The sequence below is a fragment of the Pelobates fuscus genome, chromosome 1 (assembly GCF_036172605.1).
Source record: "Pelobates fuscus isolate aPelFus1 chromosome 1, aPelFus1.pri, whole genome shotgun sequence".
Taxonomy (NCBI): domain Eukaryota; kingdom Metazoa; phylum Chordata; class Amphibia; order Anura; family Pelobatidae; genus Pelobates; species Pelobates fuscus.
The window spans coordinates 270826694-270842060 of NC_086317.1; the positions used below are offsets into that span (position 1 = coordinate 270826694).

A 15367-nucleotide genomic window follows, 5' to 3' on the forward strand; every position below is an offset into this window, starting at 1 on the left:
TATCTCCTATACACTGCTTACACTGTGACCGTATCTCCTATACACTGCTTACACTGTGACCGTATCTCCTAAACACTGCTCACACTGTGACCATATCTCCTATACACTGCTCATACTGTGACCGTATCTCCTAAACACTGCTTATACTGTGACCGTATCTCCTATACACTGCGACCGTGCCACCTAAACACTGCTTACACTGTGACCGTATCTCCTAAACACTGCTCACACTGTGACCATATCTCCTATACACTGCTCATACTGTGACCGTATCTCCTAAACACTGCTTATACTGTGACCGTATCTCCTAAACACTGCTCACACTGTGACCGTATCTCCTAAACACTGCTCACACTGTGACTGTATCATAAAAACTGCTTATACTTATCAGGATCCATCAAAGGGGAAATCTAGGGTTATATACTCCATGCCACTTTAATCAGGGGGGGTAATAAAGTGTTCCAGATATAGTGCCCCAGTTTGGTCAGGTTTAAATCATTATATATACTGTTTTCTCAATTCCAGATCAAGTTTCTGTTTGATGTGGGAGGCAGCTTAAAGCATTATACACTAAATGCATTTTCTGTATTTTAGATCTGGTGTCCCAGTACGGGATAGAGACCATCGTTCTGTTTAACAAGAGGATAGTTGTGCATCATCTATGACTGGCGGCTCAGCAAGAATTCAACAGGTTCTTGAAATGGAAACCTCTGTTGCATTAGACCCAATTCTGATATTATGACCGAACCCTAAAGCACTTAATATTTTTATGATATTTTATTTATGTATTTTGAATGTTGTGCAAAGACCCCAGATGGTCACTGTTCCACTTGTATTCCAGTGGACATGAAGGGCAGGTGAAGGTATTTTTTATTGGACTTAAAATGTCCTCTGTATGCATCTTCTTTCTCAAGGTCCTCTTCAGCATCTGGAGCGTTAATCTGCAAATATGTAGATTGTAATATGCGTTCTGGTGAGTTTTAACTTAATTTTTTATTTTTACAGCTCCCGAGGGAAGGAGCAAACCGCCTTGAGGAGTCCCTGCATAAGAGACTATTGGATACAGAAGGCTGTACTAAAGGAGGATCTCATCACAGCATCATCTAAGTCCTAGTCAGGAGTTATAATCTTAAGAGTATAGAGCGGCTAACAATATCTGATAATAGTCCACGTGCAATTATTATGTATGTAATTGATGTACAACATATTTTTTCACTATTTTGTTACATTAGAAATTAACAAATATTGTTAGACTTTTTGTTTACTGCTGTTCCCTGCAAAAAAAATAATATTAAAACTCCAAAAAATGTTGAAATGTGCAGTGAAATGTGTATCTGTAATCAACGTTAACCTGCTAATTACTGTGGGACAATGGAGAGCAACCCCAAACTGGTACTCTATCAAACAATCCAGGACTGTTCGGAAATATGGCTTTGTATCAAACTATGATAATTTATGGTGCACATAGGTCCTCTTGTCACTGTGCCTATGGAAAGTTTTGCTTATAACAGTGATGACTTTCAAAAGATAGCAATAAGCAGAGAAAGAAGTTGCTCTTTAAAGGGACACTATAGTCACCAAGACCACTTCATCTCGCTGAAGTGGTTTGGGTGCAGTGCCTATGTCCCCTTAACCCTGCAATGTGAAATATTGCAGTTTCTGAGGAACTGCAATAATTACCTTGAAAGATTATCTCATCCTCTATTGGCTGTCTACCAGACAGGCACTAGAGGCGCTTCAGGTCCTTAGCGGAGACCAACTACGTGAAATGACACTGGACATCCTCACGCTTTGCATGAGGACAACCAGTGTCTTTAAAAACGCTATAGAAAAGCCTTGAGTTAATGCTTTCCGATGTGGAAGCCCAAATGTGTGCGCAGGAGGGACCTGATGTTGGCGGAGCCTGACCTAACAATCAGGTAACTGACAAAAAGGCTGAAGAGGGTGTTAGAAATACAGTTTGATATTCCTAGCACCATAGGTTTCCTTTAAAACAAAGAGTCTTTACCCCATTTCTAAATTTATATAGGTTCCCAAAACATCTATAACGCCAAAAAGGCACTCCAATCTGTGTTCAACAATAAAACCTGAAGTCTTTGTTTTTTTGTGTTTTCTCCTCTGAAATCCACCATCTCATCACCCTGCTGTAGAATTGCAGTGATGTCATACATTGGGACACAGCAAGTGCTGTTATTATTTATAGCTAAGTAACACAAGTAGCATATTAAGGTGTCAGCAATATACTTTATTTATTCAAAGTTAATATGCAGTTTACACTTTATATGTATAGTGAAAAAAATATAAAAGTCAATGCGGAAACTGGCTGAAAAAAACAGTGTCGTATCCAACATGGAGAAAGTTCAATCACCTGTACAGAAAGGCTGTATGGCATTAGGAAGGCAGTATCTTTATAATAGAATAGTCTCTCTCTATCTGGGCCGTCCAGGATTATTAATCACTGGAAGATGAAGGTTACTTCATGTCTGCAGCATGCGTTCCGAAGCAGTCATATGGAAGTTTTCTGTAGAAGAAGGTAATCTCTTCTGTTTCAGCAGGTCTAGGTTAATGGTGGTGGGTTTTTCTCTGGCACTGGAACCATCAGTAAAGGAGTGTAAAATTGAGAGGATCACCTTGTTCTTCCCACAAATCTAAGAAAACTCAGAACAGAAGATTGAGGATAGTGGTTAACAATTTAATGAAACTGCAAACACTAAAACTAACTTGAAAAAAATAACATTCACAGTGTAAGCAGTGTTTAGGTGGCACGGTCGCAGTGTATAGGAGATACGGTCACAGTGTGAGCAGTGTTTAGGAGATACGGTCACAGTGTAAGCAGTGTATAGGAGATACGGTCACAGTATGAGCAGTGTATAGGAGATATGGTCACGGTGTGAGCAGTGTTTAGGAGATACGGTCACAGTGTAAGCAGTGTATAGGAGATACGGTCACAGTGTAAGCAGTGTATAGGAGATACGGTCACAGTGTAAGCAGTGTATAGGAGATACGGTCACAGTGTAAGCAGTGTTTAGGAGATACGGTCACAATATAAGCAGTGTTTAGGTGATACGGTCACAGTATAAGCAATGTTTAGGTGATACAGGCGTTTAATTCTCCCTAGTCACGGTATTTATGGTTACCTCATAAGTATTACAGTGACTCACATTGGTTGAATTGGCACATGAATACACATGTGAGCAGTAACGCCACGTCAAGGCTTCAACCCTTGTTACTGACCATTCACACAGAGCATACTTTTCATTCATACGCATTCGGTATTCCAGAGGTTTTGGACTACACCTCCCATAATGCTTTGCCAGCATTATGGGAGATGTAATTCACAGCATCTGGACTGCCCAAGGTTACCTACCTCTGAACTATGCCGTGATCACAGTACACAATGTTGAAGTTGCTGTGCAAACAGGAGCAGCTTGTCACGTGTCAGATGCCACTTCATTACTTATAAATTAAATTCTCCACCCTGGAGACGACCATCAAACATGTGCTTCTTCATTCCTCTTCATGTACTTCGTGTCCCATAGGAGAACATGCTTGTCAGAGCTGTGACACACACAAAAAGAAATAAACAGGTTAGAGTGACTGGCATAACAGACACAGTGCACGCAGATTGTGGGAGACACACCGGATTAAATATAAGAATTGGGAGTACCATACATACAGAATGGACAAAGAGACGGAGATTACTGAATTCGGTGACCGACGGATTTGGTTGCTGATGTGGGGCAGTCCCTCTTGCTGGGGTGCAGTTTCTCATCCTTCTCTGGCGAGTGACTAGATGGCTGCGGTTTCGTAGCAAAAAGCATGCCATGGCATATGATACCTAGGAAATAAATATTTTTCTGTGAAACTAGGGTTGTACACATCTAACGCACAGCCCACAAATATAATACACTACCCCCCCACATGTAACGAACAGCCCCTCCATCTAACACACTGCCCCCCACATCTAACACACAGGCCACCCCAATATACTGCGCAGACCCCCCCAATATACTGCGCAGACCCCCCCAATATACTGCGCAGACACCCCCCCCAATATACTGCGCAAACACCCCCCCCCATATACTGCGCAGACACCCCCCCCAATATACTGCGCAGACCCCCCCAATATACTGCGCAGACCCCCCCAATATACTGCGCAGACACCCCCCCAATATACTGCGCAAACACCCCCCCCCATATACTGCGCAGACACCCCCCCCAATATACTGCGCAGACCCCCCCAATATACTGCGCAGACCCCCCCAATATACTGCGCAGACACCCCCCCAATATACTGCGCAAACACCCCCCCCATATACTGCGCAGACCCCCCCCAATATACTGCGCAGACCCCCCCAATATACTGCGCAGACCCCCCCAATATACTGCGCAAACACCCCCCCCCCAATATACTGCGCAGACACCCCCCCCCAATATACTGTACCCTCCCCTCGGATGGCTGAGGGTGTTGGGAGCAGGGAAAGACTGACCTGTGTCCAGATAAGTTTGGAGCTGATGATGTGAGTCCGCGCGTGCGCAGTTGAGGGGTAGGTAAATTTTATGGCCATTTCTCCTGTGAAATTTCCCTACCCCACATTGCGCACGCGCGGTCTATTGGGTCCGCGCACGCGCAGTATAGGGGTATGGAGATTTCACAGACGAAATGGCCATAAAAATTACCTACCCCTCAACTGCGCACGCGCGGTGTGTGAAGCGCTCTCTGCCCAGCAGTGCGCACGCGCGATGACCCTCCGACGGGAGTACTATGAGGCGCGTGCGCACTGTGGGCTTAATGTCCCCTTCTTGCTCTAAAATCACCTACCCAGTCGTTGTGCGCTTGCGCGGCGGCGCACACCCCCTCCGAACGTCACTTCCGGTGCGGCCGCGTCACCGGAAGTGACGAGGGGTATGTCTTTTTCACGGGGTATGTCTTTTTGATAGAACACCGGAAGATATGGAGCTGCAGCAGCCTGGCAGACAGCACAGGTAAGCTTCTTATAATTTTAATTCAGCTCAGCACCCACCTCAGCCCCCTGTACCCACCTCAGTGCCCACATCAGCCCCCCTGTACCCACCTCAGCCCCAGTACCCACCTCTGCTCCCACTTGAGCCCCCCTGTACCCCCCCTAGCCCCACTGTACTCACCTCAGTGCCCAGTACCCACCTGTGCTCCCACCTCAGCCCCCTTGCAACCACCTCAGCCCCCCTGTACCCACCTCAGCCCCCCTGTACCCACCTCAGCCCCCCTGTACCCACCTCAGCCCCCTGTAACCACCTTAGCCCCAAGTACCCACTTCTGCTTCCACCTAAGCCCCCCTGTAACCACCTCAGCCCCCCTGTACCCACCTTAGCCCCAAGTACCCACCTCTGCTTCCACCTAAGCCCCCCTGTAACCACCTCAGCCCCCCTGTACCCACCTCAGCCCCCCTGAACCCACCTCAGACCCCTGTAACCACCTTAGCCCCAAGTACCCACCTCTGCTTCCACCTAAGCCCCCCTGTAACCACCTCAGCCCCCCTGTACCCACCTTAGCCCCAAGTACCCACCTCTGCTTCCACCTAAGCCCCCCTGTAACCACTTCAGCCCCCCTGTACCCACCTCTGCTCCCACCTCAGCCCCCAGTACCCACCTCTGCTCCCACCTCAGCCCCCTGTACCCACCTCAGCCCCCCTGTGCCCACCTCAGCCCCCCTGTCCCCACCTCAGCCCCCTGTACCCACCTCAGTGCCCACATCAGCCCCCCTGTACCCACCTCAGCCCCAGTACCCACCTCTGCTCCCACTTGAGCCCCCCTGTACCCACCTCAGCCTCACTGTACCCACCTCAGTGCCCAGTACCCATCTGTGCTCCCGCCTTAGCCCCCCTGTACCCATCTCAGCCCCCCCTGTAACCACCTCAGCCCCCAGTACCCACCTTAGCCCCCAGTACCCACCTCTGCCCCCCTGTACCCACCTCAGCCACCTGTACCCACCTCAGCCCCCAGTACCCACCTCTGCTCCCACCTCAGCCCCCCTGTACCCACCTCAGCCCCCAGTACCCACCTGTGCTCCCACCTCAGCCCCCCTGTACCCACCTCAGCCCCCAGTACCCGCCTCTGCTCCCACCTCAGCCCCCCTTTACCCACCTCAGCCCCCAGTACCCACCTCTGCTCCCACCTCAGCCCCCCTGTACCCACCTCAGCCCCCAGTATCCACCTCTGCTCCCACCTCAGCCCCCCTGTACCCATCTCAGCCCCCAGTATCCACCTCTGCTCCCACCTCAGCCCCCTGTACCCATCTCAGCCCCCAGTACCCACCTCTGCTCCCACCTCAGCCCCCCTGTACCCACCTGTGCTCCCACCTCAGCCCCCCTGTAACCACCTCAGCCCCCAGTACCCACATCAGCCCCCCTGTGCCCACCTCATCCCCCAGTACCCACCTCTTCTCCCACCTCAGCCCCCCTGTGCTCCCACCTCAGCCCCCAGTACCCACATCAGCCCCCCTGTACCCACCTCAGCCCCCTCTGCTCCCACCTCAACCCCCATGTACCCACCTCAACCCCCAGTACCCACCACTGTACCCACCTCAGTGCCCAGTACCCACCTGTGCTTCCACCGCAGCCCCCCTGTAACCACCTCCGCCCCCCTGTACCCACCTCTGCTTCCACCTCAGCCCCCCTGTACCCAACTCTGCTCCCACCTCAGACCCCTGTACCCACCTCGGCACCCCTGTACCCAGCTCAGCCCCCAGTACCCACCTCTGCTCCCACCTCAGCCCCCCAGTACCCACATCCGCCCCCCTGTGCCCATCTCTGCCCCCAGTACCCACCTCTGCTCCCACCTCAGGTATGTGTGGCTCTCACGCAGCCATTCTGTGTGCTGGGCAGCCTACACATAATATATGTGTAAAAGCGGCAGAAAGAAGGGGGAGAAGAGTAGCAGGGGGCCAGAAAACCAGGAGGGCGGGCCCTTGATCACCCACTGCCCGAGGGCCCTGTGAGGTGTCAGTCCGCCCCTACATGGAGGACAAGCACAGGCGCCGTAACTTAAAAATCAGGGCCATTCCAGAGAGCACAATCCCTGTGAAGCTTCCACACTACATAAGGAGACTGCTGGCAAACATACTAACCTGTTACAGGCCAAACAGACAGTGGTGGATGGCGTATTCCGCATTCCTAAAGCGGCAAGAGCACCAGTTGGTTCACCAAGAGATGTAATCCTACAGCTCCAAACAAGATCGGCACAGATCGTCCTCATGACAGCAGTAAGGGAACTAACTGCCTTACTACACATTCGAATCTGCGGCCTTAACCTTCTCCCAGGATCTTCCCAGATCAACGCTGATATGGAGGAGCCTCCTCAAACCCCTGACCACCACTCTCCATCAACATGCTAAACCATACAGATGGGCCTACCCACGAAGCCTGTTGATTCCACACGACGGGAAAAGAGTTACAGACACCTCAGAGGTGGACTCTACACTGCTGACTCTGGGACTGCCGCTGACAGCTGAACCGGAGGCTTCTCCACTGACAGTACCACACAATTGGGACATGTCCAGAGTTGTGGCCTTTAAGCCATCCAAGCCCCCTGCTGAAAGCCCAGGTCCCCCCTGAACCCCAGCGACCTCCTCTAGACCGCAGAGTATATTTGGTCTCCCAATCAGCACCTGAAGAGATGGGACACTGACTTGGGAACTACACTAAAAGGTTCCAGTTGTACCACAGTTTTATTTTTATGTTAGTTACTCGTTTTTAAACTTCTAATCCCCTCGTATTATATATATTTTCCCAATGTTAATTGTATGCAGCGTAGCCTTACTCTCTTGCTTAATAACCTTGTGGGAAGTTGCTGACAGTGAGCTAAGTCACAGTGGAAACTCCCCATAGGCTTACCTACCCTATGTAACAATAGCACACTATCCAAACACGGGGCACAGATAGACCCACTTGCACAAGCCACGTACAGCCAACGTTCCCTCTGACAATGCAGGCCGTGCATGCATGGGAAGGGTGATCTAGAGAGAGTCACTACCCCTTCTCAGCCAGGAAACTTCACTTTTCCACAAATTAGCAAACTTCACTTTTCCACATTCACGAGCACAGCGCCAGGCACCTCTAAACTTACTCTCACTGTAAGGCATGTTTTGCCCTTCCCAGCCGAGTGGCCGATAACAAGAGATCACAGAGCACAGCCGACACAACTCAGTAAAGAGCCAGGTCAGTGACATCTAACCACCCCCCTCACCCTCCCCTGAGCTCAGGGACACAGAGCACTAAACACAACATGCATTGACAGATACCAATACTAGAAATCTTTAACACTACAGAAGCGCGACATACTCTGCTTAACTTAAACTGTCAGTTATTGCTATTAATCTAATCACTTACTTTAACCTGCATGATTCAAAGGAGAAATAAGTGGGCACAGTACATCGCTCATCTGCACTATCTCTCTGACTCCATGATCGTGAACTGCGGTCTCCCTAACTGATTTACGGTTTACTTCCATAAGCATCTGTGTGGGCAGTACTCCTGACTTAAAAGCAAAGATTGTGCACTCTTGTTTCTCATTTTTATTTTTTATTTCTTTCCTTTTTATTTTTCCTACAAAATCTACCATGAATGCCAGTTTGCACAATTTCTAACTACTAACCATATTTAAGCATCCTCTGGCATAAATAGCAGCATCATTCATTAATTCATTATTGTAACCTTTAGTGTAATTACTGATTATTATTATCTAAGTCCAGATACCAGTTTGATTCATGTATCCCTTTAATTGATTCCCCCCTGTCATGTACAGTTGTTTCCTTATACTTTAATATTTAATTGTTTCCTATTTGCTGTTACGTTTGTAATACCCTCTGAACCCTGATTCCAGACTTGACACCCTGAGCCCAGTCTTTATTGATCGGGCGCAGGGAAGTCTGACGGAATTTTGGTGTCCTGTCACAGCGCTTTCGCGCCATCTTAGCCTGTCAGGCTGACCGCCATTCACTTGTTTTTGACGAATAGCCTATTGCCGGATCATGGCATTCGTGTAGTTTCCCATGAACGCATAAGTCCACGAACTTGCGCGTTCGGTTGTTCCCCCGACACGATCACTTGTCTAACCTTTGCCATTTGCGGCGGCCAGTTAGACTTTCGCCGCGCACGGCGGCCATTTTATTGGTTTCCAGCGCTCGGAGCTTGATACTGCCCGAACTCAGAGTTGGGTATTAGTGTTAGTGGCGGTCAGACGTCTCTCTGTGTCTCCGGTTTGATTTTCATATATAATCTGTATTGTGAGTACTTGTTTGTTCCCCTGATTTCCTCTCCCTTTCTCTGGTTTAATCAACCCTCCTCTAGGTTGTTTACTCCTCTAGGTTCAGCAATTTAACCTATTTCTTTTCTACACCTGTCAGTTTCATAGCATAATCAATATGCCTACTGACAAAGATGCTCAAAATCCATCTGGGTCTCATGTCCCCACTCAAGGTGATTCAAAAACACCTTCAGTTGAGTTTGATACCTCTGCTGATATGCAGACTCTATTTGACAAAACTATGTCACAGGCTATGACTAAAGCCTTTACCTCAGTCATGGGACTAATGTCTGACTCACTGTCACAGACACTGACACATGCCTTCATTCAGGCACAGAAATCGGCTCAACCGGCCATTACCGAGGCTTTACCGACCACGACCCCTGTACAGCCTCAGGCTGGCCGCAAGGCCTTGGCCAAAGCAAAACACTCCTCAATATCTCAGATGGACAGCTATGCACCTGTCACAGATGGCGCGTCTATTCCGCTACCGCGCAAAAGAGCCACTAGCCTGGCAAAATCGGCTAGATTATGGAAAAGAGCAGTTTAATCCTGTTATGCTACTGTTTGCATTATTATGCCTGTTACTGTTACTACAGTTACTACAGACCTGTTTGTAAATCATTATGGCACAGTAACAATAAAGAATGAAAAAAAAAATTGTTGAAAATTCAATTGATAATTTGACAGCAGAGCTTTGTCTCTTCAAGAAAATCCCCATAAATTTACCAGATTATAATAAAATTATACTAGTCCTTATTCTAATTTCTGCAATGACAATTATCACCCGACACCGGAGAGCTATTAAATCACCACACATAAATGAGGTCATACAATACATATTTGAAAAAAGACATTGCGAACTAGCTTTCCGCTTACCAACACGAAAAACTGAAATTTTGAAACAAGAGTGGCTTTTATGGGAAGAAAACATTAGAAACAATTTGAATCTTATTTTGTAGTTCGTTCCTGATCGGATGATTGCTAATATGTTGTATATATTTGATTGTATATAATGATAAAATGTATATAAACTGATAAGTTATTACTCATATCCCACTGGATGATTGTACTTATAGAGTTTATCCCCTGTTTTATTATTATTTTCTGTATTAATTAATATTATTATTATTATTATTTCTTATTGTGTAAATGTTTACATTGTTATTTGAAAAATCTTCAATAAAAATATTTTAATTAGAATTTGATGTTTTATATGTGTTTACATTTCTTATAATGTCATACGAGAAAGGAAGTAACTGTGCTACAGATGTAGCAATTATTGTAGTGGAAAAAAGTCTGCACTGGGGCCATATCTATCCGGTCCAGAGTGGATGGTTACTACCATCTTGTTATTTTAGTTTCTTTTACATTTTACAATTTTTTATTTCTAAATGTTTTTAGTCATTGTGATTATTTATTGTACTTAGCCACTTTTGGTGAGAATCTTAAGATAAACAAAAGGCTTTTCATGTCTGTCAACATATTTGATATTGATACTATTCTATATGTCTTCTCTCATGCACATTCGAATCCTATTGCTACATATTTCTGAACTTTTATATGGACTTCCCCCATCCTGGTGATATGCATAACAACGAGGCGTGGAACGCATACATGAAGATGAAACATCTTCATCAGGTGAATATATTTTCGATCTCGCCATCCGATTGGCTGCAGGCACAACGACATGGTGCCAAACTACTCATAAAGGAAAATGGAGGAGATCATGATATACCTTCAGATGCGCCTGACGAAGTACCACTAGGTCGAAACGTATTGGGCGAAGAGACCCACATAGTACTTTCATTTTTTTTTAAATTTGTTATTTTATGTGTATTTGAAATTGTTTTTTTTTCCTGGCTGCTTCACACTTTTTCCGTTCCTGACCCAGAGGGATTCTCCTTCAAGTCTGCGGTCGGGCAAAGGCATTTGTAGTGATACGCTGGATTTTCTTATACATTTTGTAAGTGCAATCATAATAAATTTAAAGTTATCATTTTATTGGTACACTATGTTTGTGTCTTTCTCTTAAATCCTTTTCAAGGACAAGAGTGAAGAGGATAAAGCTCCTTCCATCTCTAATTTTATACATGCCTGCAATCAATTATTATCCAGTGAGTGCATTTTAGCCACTAGCGCTTTTTGGTGTTTAGATCTACTGCACCATTATTCTGTTATCTCTTTCTTCATCTTTAGATTGTGTTTTTGTATGACTACCTCTGAGATGTTCTAGTCTTCATTGGGCAATAAGAGGTATGTCATTAATGAAGACTATTTAGCAAAAAAAAAAAAACAACAGCAAATCATGGTTATTTTAAATTATGATGTTACAATAGTTTGATAGCCTAAACCTACAGTTTATAGCTGTAGTCTAAATTGATATCCTATTTTTTATAGACGTCCCATAGAGAACTCTATTTTACACTTTATATATAGCATGGCAAACCTGCATGATTTGATTTTTGTTTAGAATGACCCCTCCCTTTTTACAAGAAAGACCATCTAGTAATAGTTTGGGAGTTGGTAGTGTAGAAGGCTTGTTATCCTATTTTTAAAATGTATGGTAGGATGGAGTTCGATGTTTTTTTTTTTTTTTTTTTTTAAATTCTTTATTTTTGTTGAGGCAAGTGATTATAGGGGTACAGAAAAAAGAGAGGGGGACTTTCAAGAGTTGTACAGGATAGGGTCGTCACAACAGATTGTCAAAGTCTCCTATGATGATCAACCTCATTTTATATATAATAACATGCTATGGTTAAATACTGTTATCTCTCGCTTTAATACTGTAATCTCTCGCGTTAATACTGTTATTTCTCGCTCTAATGTAAGTATCTCTCGCTTTAATACTGCTATTTCTCGCTACAATACTGTTATTTCTCGCTGTAATACTGTTATTTCTCGCTGTAATACTGTTATTTCTCGCTGTAATACTGTTATTTCTCGCTTTAATACTGTGATTTCTCGCTTTAATACTGTGATTTCTCGCTTTAATACTGTTATCTCCCTTTTTAATACTGTTATCTCTCGCTTCAATACAGTTATAATGCTGGTAAAAACAAAACTAAACATTTGTGAGTATCATCGTGTTGGAGCATATTTTCACTCTTATTACGCTAGTACAAGCATGTATATTGCAAATTCTGCAGTTGTTGTGCAGTTAGTAAGTTACAAGCGCTTCCCTGGGTCCAGATCAGCTAGCAATGCCTCCCACTACGCAAGAAAAAGACACTACAGTGCTATCTAGTGAAGTACAGATTCCCACCTTCCCGTCTAGTAGCTGGTAAATAACGAGGTACAGAGCACCCCCTTTATGCTGGCAGTCTCTCTTATGTGGACAGTGTTATATGCTTGCCGTTGTCCTTGCTGCAGTCACGATCATATTCCACCGTTTGCTCTGGGAGGAGTAGCAGTAGTGGGGCGCCGGGTTATCCAGTGGGTTGTGGATCTTTGATGTGCCCATTCGCTTGCAGCCTTGTGGATGTTGTCCGCCCGTTCCGCTTTGCAGCTTGGTGGGTATTGGTGCTGTGGGTCTCAGTGCCGATAAAAGGGTAAGGCATCTTTGCCGCTTGTGGATCACATGGGACTCTGCATTTTCGGGTGCCCCCTGTGGGTGTATTGCAGCCCAGTTGTAGGTAAGACGTTAGTTGGCGATGCATTCCCATCAGGGGTGGCTGTGAGTGATGAGCCTTCCTGTGCTTGGTAGCTGTAGTGGAGGCTTGTTGCTTGCCACAGCAGATTGCAGACCAGCTGGTTCCCGGAGGTCGCATGGCTCCTTTCTGGCTCGGAGAGAAAGCATGCCCGCCCTCTAGCCTCTGTTCTTCTGTCAGTCGCCATTTTAGGTGAGGCGTTTGGGCCACGAGGCTGGGTGGCAATGTAGCGGTGGTTTGCCATATGGACCGGGATGACCCCCACCGGTCCAGGGGGGGGGGACGGGGCAGCAGAGCGCCGACCGGAGAACTGGGAGAGCGGCCGTCTCACCCCAGCTCAAGCCTTCCTAGGCCGCAGACCTCAATCAGGTTACTTTGAATCCGGATCGGAACTTGAGGGGTATCCCCGTGTTCAGCTTCAGCTAGTGAGTACTGTGGGTCCAAAGTTAGGGCTGTAGCTGTGATCGGATCGCCGTTAGCACCGATATTTCGGTTCTGGTGCAGGAGCTCAGACGACAGGCGTCTGATCGGGTCGGCGGTCAGGCCCCGCCCCCGGAGTTCGATGTTTTGGTGTTCTTTAAGTCAGCTTTAGGAAATGGCTGGGAATCTATGTTTTAAATTTATATTACTGGTATGTTTGCCCATTAACTGAGCCCCAAGAAGCTTTAGGAGCTCTGAGTCCCTGTGTTCTCGCCATTTCCTAGTGGTTTACCAGTGGAATAGGAGAGCTGTATTCAAGTCAGAATTTAATTATCTTCCTTGTTCTCAGGCACAGAATTTTGTGTACAATTAGATTGGTAACCTTGATGCCCAAAGGGTTACTCCAAAAGCCATGACCACTTTAGTGTTTGGAGTCTGTTTGTGCACCGTTTCACTATGAAATACTGCACATTCAGAGTGTAACTTAACCCCTGGCAGCGTCATTGAGGTGTCATTCCTGTGACTGATGTGATACATAAACATTTTGTAGAGATTGAGTCAGAGAATAGCATCATAAATCACTTCACATGAGGCCAGAGCTAGCAGCCATACTGACAGGACATGTTTCGGAGGAACTTCTTGCTAGCCAGTGAATTATTTTGCAATAATTTTTTTATTGACTGACTTCAGCTATTCCAGACTTTGCGGCATCCTTTTCTAAAACTATGGGATGCAGGAATAAAAAATATATGGTGGATAAGCTTCTGATTACCGCTGATATCTGAGAATTGCTCTAGAGCAGGGGTTCTCAACCCAGTCCTCAGGACCCCCTACCAGTCCAGGATTTGGGGATTACCTGGGTGTGTCTAAGGTGTTTAGAAAAAGGGGGGAAAAAACACCTTAGAGTCTAAACCTGTCATGGCGTTACCTTCTGTCACGTGTTTGTGGTGAATGGGCTCAGTATGCAGAGATTTGAACAAAATAATTAATTAATTTGAAGTCTTTCTTTATTAAACAAATGGCATTAACCAAAAAGTTTAAGAACAAAACCAAATAGACTAGGATCAGGATTATCAAAACAAAATAAAGTCTTAGTAGATTTCCAATAGTGAAGACAATGTAGTCCAGGCACTCAGGGTCTTTTTCAAACAGACATTTTATTGAAGAATCATGGGAAACACAGCAGCGTTTTGATCCACACTCTTGACTTATAGCTGCCTGGACTACATTGTCTTCACTATATGGAATGGGAGTTTGGCAGCCCTAGGTATAGTGAACCGACTTCTACAAGTGATGAGAGTGCGGATCCCTCCTTTGTTTGCAATTAGTAGATTTCCAAGAAAGGATAAGCAAACAATATAATATAGAGCTTATGGCTGATTAAACAAATAGGCAAAGATTTACCATAAGGTCCAATACTGGTCCAGGGTGGCAGGGATTAACCAAGGCAAGTCCAGGCAAATAAGGGCAAGTCCGGGCAGGTAAGAGTTTTCAAAGAAAAGCTTAAGCTGGTAAGGGTTAACAAAGGCAAATCCAAGCTGGTAAGGGTTAACAAAGACAAAGGAACCTTGATCTCTAGGAAGTCCACAAAACAACTGAGCACAGAACTCAGGGTTGTCTGTGATTAAATAGGGAAAAGGGAGTAGGGACATTACTACAAGGAGGGTTCTCTGGGCATATATAATCAGTGGGCACCTTTAGTACAGGTAGTCTTCCATACCCCCTATGTGGGCGGAACACTATGTCCGTTTTGGACATCCAACTGTTTGTTTCCCACACTGATTTTGAATAAGTTACCACAGATCCCCCAGGATTCTGATACCTTAGTGGGACCAATCCCTCAGGACTTAGAAAGTCTGCAAGGCCAAGGAAGTAGCCTGCACTCTTCAGAAGCTTGGGTGGTCTGTCAACGATATGGGGCCACAATGTTCAACACACTCAAAGCTATAGCCCACTGCACACTTTAAATGGTTAGCTAACTCATTTTCTCACAGGTTATAGTAAGTGCAGACCAA

General features: G+C 45.8%; 1 long non-coding RNA gene across 1 annotated transcript; it reads right to left on the reverse strand.

The window, feature by feature from the left end:
• Nucleotides 1-2385: 2385 nt before the first annotated feature.
• LOC134593600 (uncharacterized) lies at nucleotides 2386-4633 on the reverse strand. Its single transcript, XR_010090064.1, has 4 exons — nucleotides 4491-4633; nucleotides 3677-3838; nucleotides 3368-3558; nucleotides 2386-2636 (listed from the first exon to the last, which is right to left on the reverse strand). It is a non-coding gene; the product is annotated as an uncharacterized LOC134593600 (long non-coding RNA).
• Nucleotides 4634-15367: the final 10734 nt, after the last annotated feature.